Source organism: Misgurnus anguillicaudatus, chromosome 25 (genome assembly GCF_027580225.2).
Source record: "Misgurnus anguillicaudatus chromosome 25, ASM2758022v2, whole genome shotgun sequence".
In the NCBI taxonomy this organism is placed as follows: Eukaryota; Metazoa; Chordata; class Actinopteri; order Cypriniformes; family Cobitidae; genus Misgurnus; species Misgurnus anguillicaudatus.
This window is the reverse complement of record NC_073361.2, coordinates 2,095,959-2,117,721: the sequence shown is the minus strand read 5'-3', so window position 1 is coordinate 2,117,721 and position 21,763 is coordinate 2,095,959. Positions and strand designations below refer to the sequence as shown.

The 21,763-nt window shown below is 36.1% G+C and overlaps 1 long non-coding RNA gene across 1 annotated transcript; it reads left to right on the top strand.

Moving 5' to 3' along the window:
- Positions 1-17,970: 17,970 nt before the first annotated feature.
- Positions 17,971-21,315, top strand: LOC141362185 (uncharacterized). The gene is made up of 2 exons (XR_012368191.1): positions 17,971-18,067; positions 20,795-21,315. It is a non-coding gene; the product is annotated as an uncharacterized lncRNA (long non-coding RNA).
- Positions 21,316-21,763: the final 448 nt, after the last annotated feature.

Below are 21,763 nucleotides of genomic sequence, written 5' to 3'. Positions count from 1 at the left end.
ATACATTATGTGCTTAATGAGTATGTGGTCAACATGCCTAGTCCAATACAGTAAAGAACTGCCTAAAACAAGTTACAGCATTCAGGAGCTAATGTGAAAATAACTGCACAGGTTGGGCCTTAATAGCAAAACAGAGTCCCAGAAAAACATTTCATTAACTGGTACAGATTCTCAGTCACAGTGTAGCGCTTTTAACCTTTGTGTGCTCATAGCATATTCACTTTAAAAGCATTTGTAATAATGGTAAGACACATTTCTGCTGTTATTTCATGTCAACTCAATCTTATTACATTAACGCTTCACAATAAGGTTGTATTTGTCAACATTTGTACTGTAAATGGATTAGCTAATGAATTAATAATGAACAATACTTCAAACGCATTTATTAAAGAAACACTATGTAGTTTTTTACCTTTAAATAATTATTTCAGTGATAGAACAACTTTTAACTGGACAAATTGTACTTTTGCTGCAACCTGAGCAGCATCCTAGCTGCTACAAGCTCACTCTGAAAGTGGCGGTGGAGGGTAGAGCACACAGCCCCGCCCCTCCCCCTGCCTGCAGAAGAGTGTCTCATACCAGGCACTGTTGCGCTTTTCAACCACATGGGGGAGCTGTAAGTCATTTTTACATTAAAACTACATAGTGTTGTTTTAATACATTCATAAAATCTAAAATTTGAACTGTTAACGTTATTTAATGCGCTATGAACTAACATGAACTATTGTGTTGACATAACAAAATAAATAAATGCTGAAAAACTAAGCTGCTCAATGTTAGTTCATGTTAATGCATTTACTAATATTACAAATCAATCTCACTGTAAAGTTTTACCCTTATAACTCAATTAGCCAGTAAGAATGAGAAAATCATCTTTAATTAATTCAATACAATGCATTATTTTTTTGCCTTCTTTGCTAAATGAAAAAGGGTAAATGAAAAGAAAAGATAAAAGTATGTGTAGACGATAGCTATAACTATTATGTAGCTGAAATGTAAAATAATGCTAGTTATGCTAATTCAATGTGATTGTTCCCAAATGAATAACATTTGAATGCATGGATGTGCATGTCTGTCTATACTAATTGTCACGAGTCCTGTCAGGGTTTCCCATGTTTTTAGTATGCCTTAGGTGTCTTCGACTTAATGCGGTGCTGCGCAGATGACTGGCTTGAAGCAGTGCATGCTGGTTAAAAATTTTGTCCGAATTGAGCTGGCACCCACGGCATATGACTGTGACGTTTGGCATTAAAGGAAAACACCACCGTTTTTCAATATTTTACTATGTTCTTACATCAACAATGAATTAATGCATACCTCAATGCGTGCACTTAATCTTTGTACAACGCGTCGTGACTGTGTTAGCATTTAGCCTAGCCCCATTCATTCCTTGAGATCCATGCAGGATTTAGAGACACCAAACACTTTCATGTTTTCCCTTTTTAAAGACTGTTACATGAGTAGTTACATGAGTTAGTATGGCACAAAATAAAACGGCGGATAAAAAATGAGAACTTTATTGTATGGCGGAAGAGTACTTAGTTTGCAGCACTTCAACCTCGGCATGCATCATCACTCCTGACTCCTCCCCATCTCTCTCAAATTTTCATCACTATTACCGAGGGGGAAGTGCTGCAAACTAAGTGCTCTTCCATCATACAATACAGTTTTCATTTTGTTTCCGCTTAAAAAATCGCCACGTTTAATTTTTTTGTTTGGGTCCTAAGGAATGAATGGGGTTAGGCTAAATGCTAACACATTCACAACACGCTATACAAAGATTAATTGCGCGAATTGAATAAATATAGGTACACAGAGTTGTGATGACGACACAGCTCTTCGTGATTGATCGCCTCAGTGATGACAACGATCATGTGCATTGCACATTATAAAAATATAAATATATATAAATATTTCTAACATGGTAAATACAACAGGTAAAATACATTAATATATTCGTAATATGTTTTATTGTGTCATGTAAAAAAATAAAATGAAAGAAGCGAAAGACAAAACTCTATTGGTATTTTAATAATATATGCCTATGTTTCCAGTTATTTTCGGACATACAGTATAAACATCAATTAAATTATTCAATATAACGTGTTTCTGGTTGCAACTTTTTATTAACAGGTTTCTTTTTTGACAAATTCACTTCATTCGCAACAAAAAAGGAAACACAGCGCACACGTCACTACAGCAAGCAGAAGGTGTTCGACTTGAGGGCTTCGTCTTCAACTCAGCCCACGATTGCAAGCGGCAAACCTCGCAAACCACTTGTTTTCCTGTTTTTTCTCTGTTGCTCCGCCCCCTTGTTTGTTAACATTGACATTGTAAACCACACCCACCTTGTTTGTTCCCATAGCAATTTATTAGTTCTCTGCCTCCACCTGTGTATAAATAGCCCTTGCGTTTTAGTTGTCGTTTGTCAGTCGTTGTGTCATGTAATATGGATGTTTCCTTGTTTTTGCTTGTGGTTTCTTGTTTGTTTTTTAGGTTTATGTTAATAAATCTTAGACTGCATTTGAATCCCCTGCCTTGCCAGCCTCAAGCCATTACACTAATCCAAGTATACAGTACTATGTGTAAAGACAGACAGCTTGGTACAAATAGACTGCTATGATCAAAGTCCTTCATAGAAGCTAAGAAAGAGTCCCATAATGTCTCTAAACACTACCATAATACGGCATATACTGTAGCGCTTCAGATGAAGAAAATAAAGTGTATTTGAGATTTGAGCTAGCCAGTGGCTCTCACCCCATGACACACCAGTGATATGGTATTCATCAGGCACTGAGCTCATATCTCACCAGAGGAAGAGAAAGACAGAAAGAGAGAGACAGACAGCTGCCCTGAGGCCAGAGAGCTCCGAGAGATAGACCGTGTGCGTGTGACTGTCAGGCAGAGTCACACAGGTATATTGTGATATGATTTAATGTGATAATAACCTCCACTTTGCCAGACAGATGATGTTTCCTCGCGCCGGCCGGGACTTAATGAATGATACATTAGTAAACACTGCCGAAAACGTTATTAGAGTGGAAGTCGGTGCGGCTCCGTACAGGCGGGGTGAGCCGCTGAAAAGATGAGTACGCAAATGTCTCTTCCATGGCCCTCATCTGTTTTGTCTGCCTCCTCCGCTGAGCAGTGCTGAATAAAAGATGAAAACAGAAGAGAGAGAATGAGAGAGCGATGTAGGACTGAGAAATTTGCTCATCGTATTTAAAGTGGTTTTACATGGTTTGGAAGAGCACAACAGGAAGTAGCTGCCTCACAGAAACCAATTATCTCTTACTAAAGACAATGTCCAGGTCCTTTAAAAAAAACATTAAGAATATAATATTGAAAACAGAAGCTAACTGGACAGTGTTGGCAGAAACATATATCTCATTAAATAATCTCTATTCAAACCTGAATTGAATAAAAAAATAATTTATTCTTACCTCCTATCAAACATCATGGCCTCTGTGATAACCTGTTAAGACAAACACTGGAACAATAAGGAAGGTGTAACAATTGGAATAGTTGGGAAAGTTTACGTATTGAAGGCATTAAAAGGGGTCGCACACCGGATGAGAAGCGCCGCGTCGCGCCATGAATCTAAAAACAAAAGACGCTATTTTCTATGAATGTACACACACTGGCGGCGGCTGTTCAAATCCTTATCGCGCCACTCACACAGTTTAACATAAAATAACATCATATTTGTCCCAAATCATTAGCGAATCGATAGTTACATGATAGCAAATGTAAATGAGGAAAAACGACTTACTTCAGGAATATATCCTCCTCCAGTGCATCTTCCATTGTTCTTCTGAAGTAATGTAGGATGAACGCTTCTTTGCTGTTCTTCATTGTCCAGACATAACTGAAGATCTTCCTCACATGTGTGTATAAAGTTTATCATCCAAACATGTGGTAAAGTCTTTAAATCTGATAAAACTTTATGCTTTGTTTGTCATTGTTTAAACTGTTCGTCGGTTCATTACCATGTCAACAGCGGGTACCACCTGTGGGCGTGACCGCATTAAAGATAATGAAGTCAGCCAGGAAAAACAGTATTTTCTTTACTTCAATACAGATTATATAAACAGGCAATATTTGTTTTCGGTTATAATTCGCTTGTTTAAAAGTAGACATTTCAGACTTTCTTTGGATATGTGTATCATGTTTGTGTGACGAGTATTCGCGGAGTTTCAATTGATTTTTGTAACGTGTTTTGAGAGGCAGCTGGCGGAGACAGAAATGTCTGAATGTGCACCCTGTTTATTTTCTTTATTTGACAAAAACACAAAGATCTGTTGTTTTTGTGAATGTACACAAATTAAAAAAGACCCTTCATAGTTTCAAATGATCTATAAGTGTATGATTATTGATTGTTGATGATTATTAATGATGGAGTATTTTAATGGAACAGTAAGTAAGGTTTTAAGTGTTTTATTAATCAAAATCAATGTCTTTATTCATAAATATGTCCTCGTTGGTGTCAAATGACTGATCTGACTTTACTTTGTAAGCTTAGAATTTCTTCTTACATTGAACGGGTAAGTCCAAGAAGGCTTTCATGTCGTTTCGCCATACTGATAAACTATAATAGCAGAGAGGGACAAAAAGCACTAGCCTACCAACGCATTTCCACAACGCGTTTTCATTCAGAACACGTAAACCAGCTGAAACAAGGAGATTACATAATGGCTACTCTAGTTGCAACACGCATTTGGAAAAGCGAGGCGCTAGAGAGCACTGTTCGTTTGAATGCAAAATACAATTTCACCACTAGATGAGGGTAAATCCTACTTATTGTCCCTTTAAGTTGATTCTGCTATGATAAGGAGAAAACACGTCAAAACGCGGCGCCGTGTTTTTGGACCCCAGAGAGTTAACATTGGCTGCTAACATATATTTTGCATTTTGAAGTAGACGCTATCTGACTAAGCTTGCGCTATTTAATGTGCACTTTCGGTGTACTATACCTCCGAGTTGTCCTAGACGCGACGCAACATGGCGCTGCGCTTCAAATTTATGACAACAATGTAGTACAAAACTGGAAACTGTGAAACGCAGTCCTGTAGGCCGCTATTATTGTTTTAGTTATACTCGCACATGTCTATAGACTGAATTAACACATGGGCATGACATCATCGTTATCACTGATTCATGTTTTCTGCATCGTTTTCAAATATTGCACTTGCAGCCAAACCACATAAATACTTTCTCAGGTTTGAAAACATTGACGTGTACAGTAAGTGGCCCCTTTATTTTCATCAACTAGACGTCAAAGCAAAAGATGTACCTGTGAGAAATGCACTTGTAGGCACATATGATTTTCAGCCAAAAAGGATGTGGGATAGTTTCCCAAAAAATGAAAATACTTCATTTGTCATTATTTACTCAACCTCATGTTGTTGTTTTTTATTCTGTTAAAGACAAAAGAAGAATAATGATGATAAGCACACAGTTGACGGTACCCTTTCTTTTTCCTATGATAGAAGTCAGTCATCTGTGTGCTTACAATCATTTATCAAAATATCTTCTTCTGTTTTCAGTAGAATAAAGAAACTCATAGAGGTTTAGAACAACATGAGGGCGACTAAATTCATTTTAATTTTTAGGTGAACTATCACTTTAAATGGATCTTTTGAGATTTGTGAGCACTTGGTTAGTGAACTTAGTATTCGTATTCTGCATTTACTCCATAAACTTTTGGATAACAACCTCTCAAATTGAATACCTTTAAATGAGTTTACGAGACCCCCTCTCTGTTTTTAGTGTTATTCATAATGGAAGTTGCACACAAATTGCATCATGAATAGCCACAAAGTCAGCAAGCTGAGAGTATCAGGTCAGCAGTCGTGAAAGCTATTACATTCCAGCCAGGACAACATTGGAGGATGTGCTCACCTTCATCTGAGAGAAAGAAAGTGCAGGTGAGGAGCTAAAGGCCAGCTGATAGCTTCTATATTAAGAAGGGACAAAGAGTACAGCAAGGGCACAGAGGAGATTTAGAAACAGAGCAACACAAAATAATTGCCACTACTGTTGACCCCTGCATGCAAGCATTAACTCCTGCATTGTGATGTTTCCAACATGATTCATTTACACAGAGACGTTGAATATGTATTACTGACCCTGGGAATTCTAATATATATGATGTGACATCATGAGAGGGCGTGGCATGATTGGTTGACATGAAGGCATGCTTTTGCATGATTGGATAGACCTCTTATCTTAAAGAAAAGGGAATTCAAACAACATTGATTGAGACAGGTTTAAAGCTATTTGTTTGCATTCCATTTCATTTTAAAGGCATTTTCAGCCCCTTATGAAACAAGATTTAATATATTCTGTATTTGATCATGGGCACTTGGTGCCACCACACCCAGCAAGCTATGGCCATCATTTCACCATCTAGGTTATAGACCCAATATAGTCCGGCCATGAGTAACTCACATCTAACCAAAATAAGCTTGAATTTGGTTGCGTCATTTTTGCCAAAATAACTTGTGAGATAATATTCCATCATGTAAGCAAAGTCAATAATGATTACAATGTGTTTGGTTTTATTTATTTATTTATATTTCATTTATTTTTGGGACAGCCCAAATTTTGCCTTGTTTTAGCCTAGATGTCTGGATTGTGTTTGGATGGCTATAAGACATCTTTTAAACACAAAACTGCATGGTTCAGTTTATACAGATAAATGAAAGAAAAAAAAAATCTGTTACTAATTAATTAATTCGGCACTAGTAGAACAACTACTATAATACTATAATTACTTTATTTAACTAATGTACAGATCAGCTTAACTCAAATTAATATCTATTGCGCTTTCTTTATAATTTAGCAAACTGTGAAAATAAATTTCAGTAAAAATCATTAAGAGGCACAATAAGAGGATATATAAAAATATATATAAAAACAGCAATATATACATTAGCCTTCCTAACTGTAAAAAAAAACTTGTCTATAGGATTGTAATAATCAGACTGAATTTTTTATTTAAATGTTTAAGATAGTATATGAGTATATATGGTCACAGTGAATGCTAGGCATATCCATACATGCCAGGTGTTAAAAAAATGCCAGATCCAAGGACCCTGCTGACTCAAAAAAATCCTGAATAGAAATCACAGAACTAGTAACTTAACATCTAACAAGTAATTCAACATTTTGTTCAGATGGTGTAGTTATGACATCTACCACCAGAGGCAAACTGGACCATGCTACCCATTCAAATCCTAAGCATTTGCCTTTTTTAGAAGTTAATAGTCTTTAAAAAAAAGATTGTTTTTTTAAATAAATACCACTTGCTTAATATTGTGTTATGCAATTCTGTGATTTTCATATTTTTTACGTGTCCAAATACGGTTTGGGTCCACTGCACCATTCACTGTTGGCATGTTAGTTCAACTGCTTAATATTATTCTGTTTTGCAAAAATCCTTTACACCATGTCAAAAACTCATTATTATTCCATTGCTCTGAATTCATCTTTTCTGACCGCTATCACTCAGGTTGGAATAAAGAGTGAGCCATCTAATTTTTCCAGATAGACGTAGCATTTTGCCTGGGATCAAAGGGACATTATGTCCTAATAGCAAGTGCATTCCATTTGCTATTTGATGTGTATGGGTGCGGCGCAGGCCTGTCATTCTGCAGGAGAATGAGCCCGGGCTAAAGAGATAATATTTCAATAACACAGTAGCCTGATCATAAAGTAACTCAATGGAAATGTGTAAAAGCCTGAGGCTACTCAGCAGGACAGTCAGCAGTCAAATCATTTCACATCTCTCTCTCTCTCTCTCTCTCTCTCTCTCTCTCTCTCTCTCTCTCTGTCCGTACTGCTATCTGTCTTTTCTATTTTTCTCTCTAACCCCAATTCTCACACATTCCTTTTTCCTCCTTCTTACACACACACACACACACACACACATTTACTTGTCCACTGTAATATATGCAAAAAAAAAATCCTGTGAAAAGAAAATGCAACAGAACCCCCTTACTATACATATATAAAATGAGTCGTTCATAATAAAAGACTTAAGTCAATCAATCAATCCATCCATCATTTATTCATATATCACTTTTTTACGATTTTACATTTTAAAAACATGTAAACAGAGAATTGTGAAAATGAATTAATAAATATTAAATTTTATACTAAATCATTATATTCTAAGCAAGGATGGCAATAAAGGTTTTGTGCATTATACGTGCACTATTTCTTACAGTAAAAGCATTTTGGCCAGAAACATTAAGCATTCAGGTCACAGGTGTACTTGCAAAACTATAAATTTAACAACATTTAGTGAGGTTAACTTTGAGGTTAACTTCCAGTCTGGTCGCAGTCTCCGAATTTCGAAGAAAAGTGAAATAAGGTGATCTAGCCTTTAGAGGATACTTAACCGCACCTGTCAGCGATACAAAGTGGAGACATTTCTGACTTATTTTTAGAAAATATGGCACGTTGATATAAATTAAACTAACCAACAGTATATATCAAATTAATCAACCTTAGATCTAATCAACAGGATAGATCCATTCGTTCTTTAACAGCGCAGAGAACTAAGGACGCATTTTGAGGCTTCATTTTAAGAAACCTTCTGATTGTGACAGCCTTACTAGCATTCAGTCTCACTGCTGAGAATGAAGCCTTCAGAGGTCGCAGCCTTCAAATTGGGACACGGCTTGTGTTTGTTTATTGGTCTGGCTAGTGGCTAAACTGACCTCTGGAACAAAAGATGGCGAGCATGGTTCACCGCTGTGTAAAGAAAGGTTTGGCAGCCGAGCAAGAATTCAAGGATCGTAGCTGACATCGTATACATTCATTTTTCACAGTAATGTTAGCTCAATAGAGTAAATGAAGAGTTTCGTTGCAAAACGAGATAACCACCGTTTTGTTAATTGTTCAGAAATCGCGTTTTTGGTTGTGCATTCCAATTAATATCAATGCAACTGCAGTTGGTTTGTTTTGATTTAAACCTTCATAACTTAAAAAATACAACTAAGTAGCACAATAAAACAAAATAATAACATGATAACATAATAATAAACATGTTTTGACAAAAATGTTAAAAAATGGATTTATCTCGTTTTGCAACGAAACTCTTCAAATAATGATACACATTTTATATTGAATTTAATCAAAAGCCTGAAAAATATTGAGGTGTAATGATTTAGCTAGTCACTACTGATTTACTATTTGAAATCCTCTGGTAAGAAAGGCAAACTAATGTAAACTTACTCATTAAAACAGACATCAAAATGATACACAGTCGATGAAACAATGGTGCTCTTCTGTTAATGCTGTGCTTAACATCTCATTGTTCTTTATGAAGTCAGGGCATGTCACTTTAACAGAGATGAGACATTAATTGAGCCTCTTCGGCAAAGCTATGGGCCTATGTTTAGAAACTACCATTGTGATGGTGTCCAGGAAAAACTGATCTTTAAAGAGAGGATTCGGCTAATGCAACCTGAGCTTGTCAATCAGAGCGCCGGATACAAAGCGCTCGCCTCAAACATAGCTGCAGCGTTTTTCACAAGTTCACCTTTGATTCGTGCTCATAGATGACAGTAAACTGAGCAAGAAAGCAAAAAAAAAAAACATGGATGGTGGGCATGTTATTTCATTCATAGCCCCACAGAAATGAGTTCATTGATCTGTTGATGTGGATGGTCAACATGGCACAAATGACTTCTACTCATCATCATCTAATCAACATGCAAACTATCCAAACTGTCGATGCCAAGACATCGTGGTGGTAAGTTTTACTTGAACAAAATAGTTATTATGGACATTTAAAAGTATTTACAGTATATTTTTCATTCGTGTATGAGAACTGAAAAGACTGTGTTTTTTCTGTCTCTCTCGCCCATACGCTTTCGCTTCCCAACTGTCTCCCTCTCTCACACCATGAGTCCCTGCTGAAGCTTTTATGGCCTGTGCAGCTTCACAGAGCGGCTGGATGAATTGTTTGATAGCCCAGGGCATGAGGAAGAGAGAGAGGCCGTAAATAGGATTGAAGTTTAAATGGAATAATATGACCGGGAAAACGGAGGGATGGAGAGAGTAAAGGGTGAGGATGAAGAGGTAAGAATGAGGTGAGAAGTTCGAGCAAAAAGCTGCCCTCTCATCTGCAATGGGTTTGGTTGGGAAAGGATGGCGGTCCTGAAATCCAGTTTACACCAGATGCATCCACTGAAATTGTCCCATTTGATCACTAGGTAGTTCAACTGTTGGCTTGCAGTCTTCTAATGAACCAAAGAAAAAGAGAGAAATTCTTAAAGGAATGCTAATAGAACCTCTGTACTAATTTAGAAAAATTGCTATAAAAGAAAATGGAACCTTCAAAAATATAAAATAAGATTCTGCTGGATGAACCGAGGGTCCGTCTAAAAATGATTTATTTCAGTCGTCACAGTACTGCGTATCTCATTTAATAGTTTGTTTTTACATGCTGCATGCTAAAGATTCATTGACTGAACTGAACACATCCACCAGCAGCAATGACTCTCCTTCATGTAACAACTGGCATTTAAATACCTACTCTACAAGTTATTATAAACTTTATAAATTACAAAACAAACTTAAAAACAGAAATGTATGTTATATAAAGATATTGCTTGTGTGGAAGTATATTTAATGGGTTCAGATGCAAAAGCCACTAACCACCACCTCAAAAATGAGATAATGATGTTGACCGAAATGACTTGATTTTAGATATTCCTTTCACTTTAAACTAGCTTTATCTCGGCATCGGGCCATTCAGGTTTGTTGGCAGAATCTGCCACATACCTTTGTCAGCAAAGTCCTCTAAGTCCCGTAAGAAGAACTGGATGAATGACGGCACACAAATGGGATTTCAATTGTTGAGCTCTGGTTAAAGGAGGTTTACTGAATACAATAAGATGTTGACCAAATTTTTGAGCCTTTTACCTTTATTCAGAAAGGACAGTGAAGAGTGACTGAAGGGAGTTATGGTGAGTTTGGGAAACGACCGTGAATCACATTCAATTCAGTTTAAACTAGGTTCCCTTGTGAGTTCTTGGATCTAAATACAACCAGAATATGGCAGCCACATGTATCACATGTGTGCTTTAGTTTCTGTATTTTTAAATTTTGAATTCTGCCATTCATTATTTGTAATGTTTAGTTGCATAGTTGCATCTTTAGTCATGTTACTGTGTATTGTCCAAACAAGTGAATTTAGAGGTTTTTGCATTTTGCAAGTTTTGCAGCGAAATACGGTCAAATTTGTTAGATAACAATAAAAAGTGACATTTTAAATGACTTTAAATTACTGAGCCGAAACACAAGCGCTTTATAAAAAAGAAAAACATGTCAGACAAGGGTTTTGAATCTGTATGATGTACACATTTGGTACTTTGGACAAAAGACGATTTTGAGTCTAAAATGAAAATTTTACTTATTAAAGAGCACGTTTTTTAAATTTCCTTTAGTGTGTAAGTGTGTATTAGTACATGTTAACGATATGCAAAAGGTACAAACCCCAAAGTAAACAATGACGCAATTTATCGTCTCCAATGTAAATCGATTTTATTGGACTACAACAAACACACGAATTGTAGGCACGACCGATATTATCATAATTTCCCCTGCTTCGGACTCACAGTCTGTAAGTTAACTCCTGTTAGCATTGCATTGTGAGTGAATCTTTCAAACATGGTAGGGAGCGTCACATTTCCTGCTGATGTCAGAGGTATTCAGAACAATCACTATGTACATATTAGCTGGCCAATCAGGGACACAGACCTTTTCAAATCCTTGAGTTTAAAGAAAACAGTGAAATCTGGAGCTACAAAAATTTACGGTATGTGAAAAATAATGTGTTTTTTAACCATAAACCACGCAAACACATTGTAGTATTCCAAATACACAAAATAACGTTGCTTTTTAGCAATGAAATAGGTGCTCTTTAACACATACATGTGTAGTAAGCGTGTGACGTGTGTAAAACTTACTTTAAATCTGTTTCTCACACATAGCTATTGTATAGCATCAAAAGACTTGGAAACTAAGTAACATAAACTAGTTTAAGTATGCTTTAATGATGTTTATATAGGACTATTTTGAAAGCTGTGGTACATTAATGTATATAGCAAAGAATTGTGTGAGAATTTTTTTTTTTTAAATAATCTTATTTTGTGCAAAAAATAATAGCATGTGGTTTCGGAAAAACATAAGGGTGGAAAAATGTCAATGTTTCATTTTTTTGTGCACTACTCAGTACTGAAAGTGTCTAAATAAACTTACATTGAGGAGGTTTATGCCTAAAAATAAGCATTAACGTTTTACTGTAAAGACTACAGAAAGATGCTGGTGCTTTTTTGTACAACGGATGTGAGACTGTGTCCCATATTCCAGTCACACCCAAACGAACCTCATTACACAGGTCACGTCCTTTGCTTTTTGGCCAATTAAGCTCATTCTTCTGAATAACCTTGTAGGTATGTGCTGGACCGCAGCTCATTTTTAACACCGCTGATCTGTAGCCCGTCGTCTCCGCTATTAATAAAGCATTCCATGGATCTCGTAAGCATCATTAGGGAAGTCCCCAAACATCTCCAACCTCAGATAAACTTCACAGTAAATTAGCCACAATTAGCAAACACGACATCAGCGCTCCAGCCCCACTAATGCCATTACAAACCCACCCAATCATAGCTTACAGTCTACTGGATCATTTCTCAAATCAATGATCTTAGTAAGTACTTGTAAGAGGGCCCTATTGTCAAATCAGCTGGATACGTCCAATTAAAAATGAATGGAGGAGAGGGAGGCAGCCCAGCGTTGATTAGCACTTAGCTTCGGGGCACCAGCGCTATTATGCGGAGAATGCAGCTCCGCTAGAGTCAGGTTAAACGCTTTTAATTCACAAAACCTCCCACTGGCTCTCAAAAAGGTTTGAGTGATAATGATCACCGTAGGTAGAAGACACAACAGACGCGAGACGTGTCAGTGTTTTTTGGTAATTCCACCAAGTGTCGTGTGTATTTTTACAAGCTTTACTTGGCTTTTTTAATGAGATCCACAAGATGGATTCTCTCAATATCAGAAATCATTTGAGAGTCTACTGTACTGTATGTTCGCCAAACCAGTGGAGAAGTGAAAAGAAACATGTCCTATAAAAATGTCTGTGAAAAGAGTACATCATCTGGTAGCGTTCATTTTTAAACACCCATACGAAGCCAAACATGTGAATAAAACATTCGAAAACATTAACAATCAAAAACACCTTGAAAACATCTGCTGAAGTTTGCTTCAACATCTGCCAGCTAGCAGCCAGCAACTTTCTGCAGATTGTTTTAGTGTTTCAGTGCAAACTTTACAGAAATTACATTTCCCAATGACACTATCAAATCTACTAACTAAACTAGATTTTGTTTTCTACATTGTGTTATCCTACAACTTAAGTTATTAATAAAAATGTTTACTTTATATATGCAGTTTTCTATTATATTTAATAGTTTTCTAAATACTGATTTCCCAGAAATTATTCCAATTGACATCAAAGTCTATAAAATAGAGCCACAATTTTGTTATCATTTACTCACCTCCTGTTGTTTAAAAACTTTTATTTGCAGAACACAAAGATAATAATTTAGTGAATTAATAATTTTGTAAATTTACCATAATAACAATAATATGGCACATCTGAACTCTTAATAAACCACTGAAGAGTGTCAGCAAAATAATATAGGTGGCTCTTGTTTTTCATGTTAGTAAAAAAACAGATTTTTTTAGCAATTTTTACCTTAAAATCATGGCAACCTCATGATGTTAGTTGTGTTCACAACAGAGAACTATTTATGTAATGATGTACCGTATTTTTCGGTCTATAAGCCGCGTTTTTCATAACTTGGCTGGTGCTGCGTCTTATAGTCAAGTAAGTCAATATAAATAATTTTGACATTTATGAGGCAAGAGACAACATTAACGTCTACAGCCGCGAGAGTCCGCTATATGCTGCTTCTCTATTTATGTCATTCAATGGATTCAGTAATGTGCAATGACGAGTATGTGAACTTCACGCTAGTTGGCTTGTTCGGTTAATTTAAACTATTCAACCTTCCAGGTAAGTTCTGTATGTTATGTTATTTAAATAACTGATAATATAACTTTAACATACAGACATCTATTCAGCCTGCTGTTCTGTCTGCTGTTGTTTAGTTGAATTACTTGCTTTTCCAGATTAAATGTCTGTTCTTCCGCCTGGGTTTTGTGAAATAATCTTCTTTTATATATGTTATTTCGTATTAATGACGCATTTTTGAACGATGCGGCTTATAATCGGGTGCGGCTTATAGTCTGGAAAATACGGTACTACTACAGCCACCAAATATTGGTTTGTTTGTTTTTACCACAAATCTTGTTAGATGGAAGGAAGTTGTCTGTTGTAATTGTGAAAAGGTGATTCAGTTCTTCTGTTGTGTGATTGTGTTAAAGTATTCAGTAAATACTACTTCCTGTATCCTCAAATTCCTGGCGTGGCCAAATCATTTGAAATTCCAACTTACTGCCTAAAATGACATCGTTTTCTAATGGAGAGGTAGATTAATATCATCTACTTTCTCTCCCCAGTACAACACAGTGTGCTGTAGGGCATCTTTTATTCATTGTGGATATTTTTCAAAGCCTATTGCGAATCTAAATAAAAGAAAAGCCCTTAAGTGTTTCATTGTTTAAAGTAGACCAAACATCCGTGACGACGCTCCGTACCTGTACTGCAGCATGATCCTCGAACAGCGGTGTCGCATATAAACCCATAATGGCATCTGACTGTTATCACGTACTCTCATTATGCATGTAGACAGAGCGTCTGAACGCACATCACTGGTTCTCCACAGGCTCACGGCCTCACGGGGGATTTAATACATGCCGTAGTCTCCGCTCCGCCACCCCACCGCAGCACCAGGTAGCCGCTCTGCACCTCCATGAAATTAAGCAGAAAACACAGATTAGCTTTCAAAAAGCGGACTAATGTAGCATGAAATGCTGCAGCCATGCTCTAGCAATCAGACGTTCCTGTGTATGACCTATTTTTACACGGCTCTCCTTCCTCTCACTCGGCTTTTATCCCCAATCCATTCCAATCGCAACATCTGGATACTGGGAACATTTAGCTGGTAATTTGTTTGGGCTTTTTATTATTCTAGTAGTGCTGGAAAAGAGAGGGGGTAATACGGAGATGAGCGACGCATGAATGATACCCGAGGACTGGGAGATCATGAGTTAGCTTGACAATGGGAACGGAAACAGAAGAAGAGACAGAGAGACAAAGGGAAGAAATACAGAGGAAAAATTGGCAGTATATTAATGTCACGATTATATCATGAGTATTTTAGATATTTCATAATCAAATGGTAATAATTATTTCTAGATAATACAGTGAATTTAGTTATTCATAAAAATAAATAAGTAGTGTGATATCATTGCAAAAGCAGTCATAACTCAAATGCCTTTCAGTTACATTGGCAATAATTGTGGGTACCAGTTTAAAACAGACCTCATCTTAAAATCTAGAAGGCCTGCTTGCTGTTTAATGTTTATGTGGCATGGGCAAATTTTTATAAATCCAGCATTTTAACCAGAATCGAACCAAATGACCAGAACGAGACTTTACATGCATCAGAAATGTTAGCATATAAAGCTAACATGTTCGGTAACGCTTTAGATTACAGCCTGGAAGAAGTACAGCGAATTTACAGTGTATGTTTCTGTAATTATAGTATACTTATGAAGTACGTACGTGTAATTATAAGGGAAGAATTTGTAATATTTGGGAAATAAAGGGGTAACAACTAGGAAAAATACAAATAATATATGTAGTAAAGTTCTGTGTAAGTACAGCGAATTTACAGCATATGTTTCTGTAATTATAGTATACTTATGAAGTACGTATGTGTAATTATAAGGGAACAATTTATAATGTTTGGGGAACAGAGGGGTAACAACCAGGAAAAATACAAAAAAATATATGCAGTAAAGTACTGTGTAAGTACAGCGAATTTACAGCGTATGTTTCTGTAAGTGTACTTATGAAGTACGTATGTGTAATTATAAGGGAACAATTTATAATATTTGGGGAACAAAGGGGTAACAACCAGGAAAAATACAAATAATATATGCACTAAGTATTAACTAATATGCACTAACTAAGGGCTAACTATTTTAATATTACATGGTATGTATGACCTATATGCTAAAAACGTGGGAAACCACAAATTATTTATACAGTAAGTAATTCATAACTTTGGACTAGCGATTCAAATATTAGGCCTACATGATATGGCATAGGCTACATGCAAAACAATCTTATGTTTGTCATTTTGTCACATATTTTATCATTTCATGATGCATGATGATGAAGATTACTAAACAACAAAACTTGAAATTCAGTTAATGTGTAATTTATGTAGAATTTTCAATAAAGGTTACTTACCTTAAGAAAGAAAAAGAGTACAGGAATTTGTTGGGTCATCAAGCTAAATTAAAAATAGGCAAGGCAACTATGGTGAAAACAAAGCAAGCAAAACTAGAACTATTTCCTGTAGTTACTGTGTAAATATACCATTGTTTTGTGTTGTTACAGTCCAAGTCAAATTTTATTTACCCCCTTGTTTCACGTAGTTACAGAGTAAATATAACATCTGCGGTCTGTAAATTAAAGTGGCACTTGTTACCCTCTTGTTTCACGTAGTTACAGAGTAAATATAACATCTGCGGTCTGTAAATTAAAGTGTCACTTGTTACCCCCTTGTTTCATGTAGTTAAAGAGTAAATACAACATCTGTGGGCTGTAAATTAAAGTGGAACTTGTTACCCCTTTGTTCCCATAATATTATAAATTGTTCCCTTAAATTGACACGTATGTACTTCATAAGTATACTATAATTACAGAAACATACGCTGTAAATTTGCTGTACTTACGCAGTACTTTACTGTATATATTATTTGTATTTTTCCTGGTTGTTACCTCTTTATTCCCCAAATATTATAAATCGTTCCCTTAAAATTACACGTATGTACTTCATAAATAAACTATAATTACATAAACATACACTGTAAATTTGCTGTACTTACGCAGTACTTTCCGGGCTGTAATCTAAAGCGTTACCACATGTTCAGTTGGTAAAGCACGCAAAGTGATAAAAAGTACACCTTGAATAAGGCACTTATTCAATGCAAAGTATATGTCAAGTGCATAAATGTAAAATCTAATTTTGCTAACTGATTATCAGAAAAATTGTGTGTAAGGGATCATGTAAAAAGTTCACACATTATGTTTAAACGAACACGCAACATGACACTAACATAACTAGGTCATAATAACCTGATTGCACAAATGATGTTTGAGGTTCTGGGTTCTGAGGACATACTCGAAGGGGGGAAAAAATTCAACACCCATGGTCTAAAAAGTCTGTGTATCTGAAATACACTAATGATGCCTAAAATAAGCAATCACAACTTGCTGCAACTATCTTTCTGTTTAAAGGTGAGCTGGCGTTTGAAAATGAAGTTTAGCTGTTATGACACTAAATGCCAGTGGCTGTCGCTAGTTAAAAAGGTCAAAGTTTAACATGATTTTCAAAGTTTCAGCATTCTGAAAAATGTATTTAAAACAAACAGACACAAACCACATTGAATGGTGCATGCTCTCGGACAATTTTACTGTTTTTACAACAAAATCTTTAAAAAATAGGAAAAACTGTATGTATGTGTGTGTGTGTTGGCATGCAACGTTTCTTTTTATTCCCATCTCGCTCAGCAGATGGCCATGTACTGTCTCCCGTCACATGTGCAGAACAGCACACAGCTCAGCAAGAGCAAATGATTTGAGGCATATGTCAAGATCTTAAAGGCTCTAAACAAAGGCGTGTCAGGATGGCGGGCAGCAGAGAGCGCAGGAATGGAGAGCCATCCGCTTCCATCGCAGACTGCAGTCTACTCTGAAAAGCTCAGGGATGTTTGCCTGCGAGCGAGAAAGAGTCCAGGGGACTGCAAGACGCAGTCCACATCTATTACAGAGAAAGACACTGTGGAGGTGAGAAAAGCTGGCCACATTCAGAGACATAAAGGAAATAAATGAAAGATAGGTATGTTTGCGGATAGCAGTCACAGCTTGATGAACACTTTTCTAAAACATCTTGATTAACTTACTACTAAAGGGTAATTTCGTGTAATTAAAGTGACATTAGATAAAACATGAGTGTTAAACAATAAAGAGATTTGTCTGTGATATAACATTATGTCTATATAAAAACCCTCATGTTTTAAATAACTATTTTTTGTGATACACTATATGAGATGTTTTGTTTATGCTTTAATACAATAAAAGCAAATAGGGTTGAAGCTCAAGCACCAAAGTGACAAATAAAGTCTTTCTGTAAGAAATAGACTGAAATTGAATTTGTCATTATCATATTACATTTATTCTAGTTTAATACAAAGCTATTGTGTTTATGCAAACACTAGAAATATAGTGTAGACGTCATTAAACTACTTTGCTATTTTTATGGTTTTTTTGTGCTTTAAGGACGGCAAAATATCAATATGTGGCCACTATGAACTGCAAGTATCTTTTTTCACAGTACAATGACAGCTTATCGGGTTAAAGAATGAATGAACAACATCTTTGAATAGTCCTCTTTAAATAATTAGAATTATTGTTCAGCGTAGCAGAATGGCATGTCTAATATATGCTGGCTATTATATCAAATACATCTCTGCGTTATTAAAAGTCTTCTACATAGGTAGTCTGTCTATGTTACAAACAAAACAGTGAAAGAAGCTAGACTGTAGTTTGCTCCAGGGCAGTGTTAGAGTCTGGGTTTTGCCCTCTGTGTAGTTTGCCGGCCTCAATATTCATAATCCAATATTACAAATATTAGGACTTGGAGATGTGAGCCAAAAATATTAGCCTTTATTATTTCTCATCTGGATAGATTTATGTCTTGCACAATATTATTTTCTAAATATTTTCTAGACAGGCAAGATAATCAAAATAATGTAACCAACATTTTTAAGAAATCATTCTCAGCATCACTCCGAATATATAAGTTTTCAAACTTTAACTTTTAAAAACTAAATTTGTGTATTGTATAAAACAGTGGCAATGGCAAGAACATTAATATAACAGAATAGAAATGATTCATTTCAGTTGGGCACTGACTAAAGGTGTAAAGTTAAATTTAATTGAGATATTTGCTTTAATCATAATTTAAAAGTTTGTAAGACGAGATGAGAAGAAGAAAGAGTTGAATCCATTGGTTTGTGTGTTATTGAAAGTATTTGTTTAGTTGTTGTTTTCGGACCACCTACTTTTAATGCCCGTTCCATAAGGTGCTGGGTCTTCAACGCGAGCGGATTTAATCGCATTTCAATGCAAATGATGCTAAAGAGTGTAAACAGCCTCTAACGTATCTCCCTGCAGGCTCTCGTATTGTTTCCCAAATGGTATTTCTGTCTTCTTTATAAACAGACCACACTAATGATGTTCTACCAGTATGTAAGTCCGGTGATGAATGGGACGAGTTGGGCAGTACGCCGGGGTTTCTGATAGAGCACAGTGGAGTCACTTTAAGTCGGTCTGGGGCACTCAAATGACATCCACGGCAAATAATGATGATAAACACTTTATTTTTCTCAACCGGCGACTGCACATTACCTAATGATGTTCAATGGCTAAGTGGTAAAGACAACAAATACATTACGGCCGTGTATTGTAAATGGGAGTCCCCAAGGAAAGTGATCTGAATTTTAAATTTTGTCGCCATCCACATTTTTCATGGAGAAAACCATGTGGAGAGACTCACTTCAAACAACTGTGTGCTTAATGTGCTGTTTTTTTATATATTCATAATTCACTCACTTAGGTGTATTTAGTCATATAAATGTACTGTTGTTGAACATCCCTGTTACAATACAAAAAATAATAAAATAAATAAAGTTGAGCAGTAGCTGCAAAACCCAATTTCGTTATATAGTCACGTAATTTTTTTATTCTTTTTTCGTGATATTATCCCGAATTTCCGCGTTTTTTCGTGATCGTATAACGAATTCCTGTTTTCGTGTGATTAGCACGTATTGGTTACTCAACAGTTTTGTCCTATTTTCTTACCATTGTCGCTTCGGTTTAGGGTTAAATTTACATAAAATGACATCTCTACCCAAACCCAACTCTAAGCCTAACGCCAGGCGACATATAAAAAAAAATCTGAAAAAATAGTATAAACCAATATATAAAGTGACATTCTAATGCAAGCACCAAATCTAACCGTAACCGAAGCGACAATGGTTTAAAATAGGAAAAAACAGTTGAGTAACCAATACGTGACAATCACACGAAAACAAGAATTCGTTATACGATCACGAAAAAAGAATCAAAAAACCACATTTATTCCCAAACTACTTAGCCTCTTTTAAGTGATACTCTAATTTGAGATAATCTCCAACCTGTTTAATGTTTAATGCTACAAAATTTCAGGCTTAGTTTTGTGGAAAGAGACACATGAAAGCTATGATTAAAACTGCAATGATGGCAAATGAACTTGCAATGAAACGGTATTGAAATGTGCTACTTCATCTAGATTAGAGGGTAAAGTTGTCTATTCAGATGGCAACAAAGGTTCTTTCATGACACAGAGAGACCCGACCATTAAAGTACAACATTTGTGCACCCTGATCTGATCCTCTTTATGAAAGAATAGCTGGCAGAGAGAAGCTATGGAAAGAAATGAAAAACTATTTAAGGTCACATTTATGTCCACAGAGACGCACGCTGAAGCCAGCAGCAGGACTGGACGTCCATTGTGTGATTGGAAATGAAACAGAGAAACCTGGCAGGTGTATCAGATCCGACCGGAGCGCTCCGAAGGTGCAGAGAAAGGCTGGATTGAGGTTGTGTGTGGAAAAGGACTTCCTCTTTAAAGAGGAAAACAGGATCTGCATGTAGAGAATTACCGAGTCCACACAGCAATCCATTGTTGTGGCACTTCCACGCTCCTGTCATCACCCTCAATTTAAAGCATAACATCCAAACCTCCCGATGGGACACAGATCTGCTGAGAGCTTGCAGCACAGAAACAGGACAGATGTGGAAATACTTCATTTCAAACCAGTACAGGCGAAAAAAGAAATAAACGACTCATAGACAACATTAAATCAATGGAATTAAAGGTATTAATTGTACGGCAGATGCACTTGTACAATGGCATAAATTGTTGTGATTCACAATTGAATACTTTTCATCCATGTGTTTATAGCTATTAAACATATGTTGGTGGCACCTCACTTTACAGTCTTGTTCGACATGTATATACAGTGTACTTACTACTGTATAATAAGTATAATAGGTACCACGTTTAAAGTATAAAGTATTTTTGCTGAATAATTCGAGCAATTGATTTACAGGCTGAAATACAGTCTCAGTTTCCAGCCTGATCTCATGGGAATTCCTATACATATTTTATGAGTTGGCTAATTTGTACAAAGTGAATGGTTAAAAAAAACTATGATTAGAAGAAGAAAAAACAATAATGAAACCACACCTCAAACCCCTCAACGTCACCGGGACAAAAGCTTTCCAAAAAATATGAATGTGGTCAAATGAATCAATATGAATTAGCCACCCGGTAAAATATGTACACAGTAAAAAAATGCTGCCTTAAATTTTTTCGTTTAATCAACTCAGATTTACAAGCGATTTAAACGTATTATTATTTGTCTTGACAAGAGATGA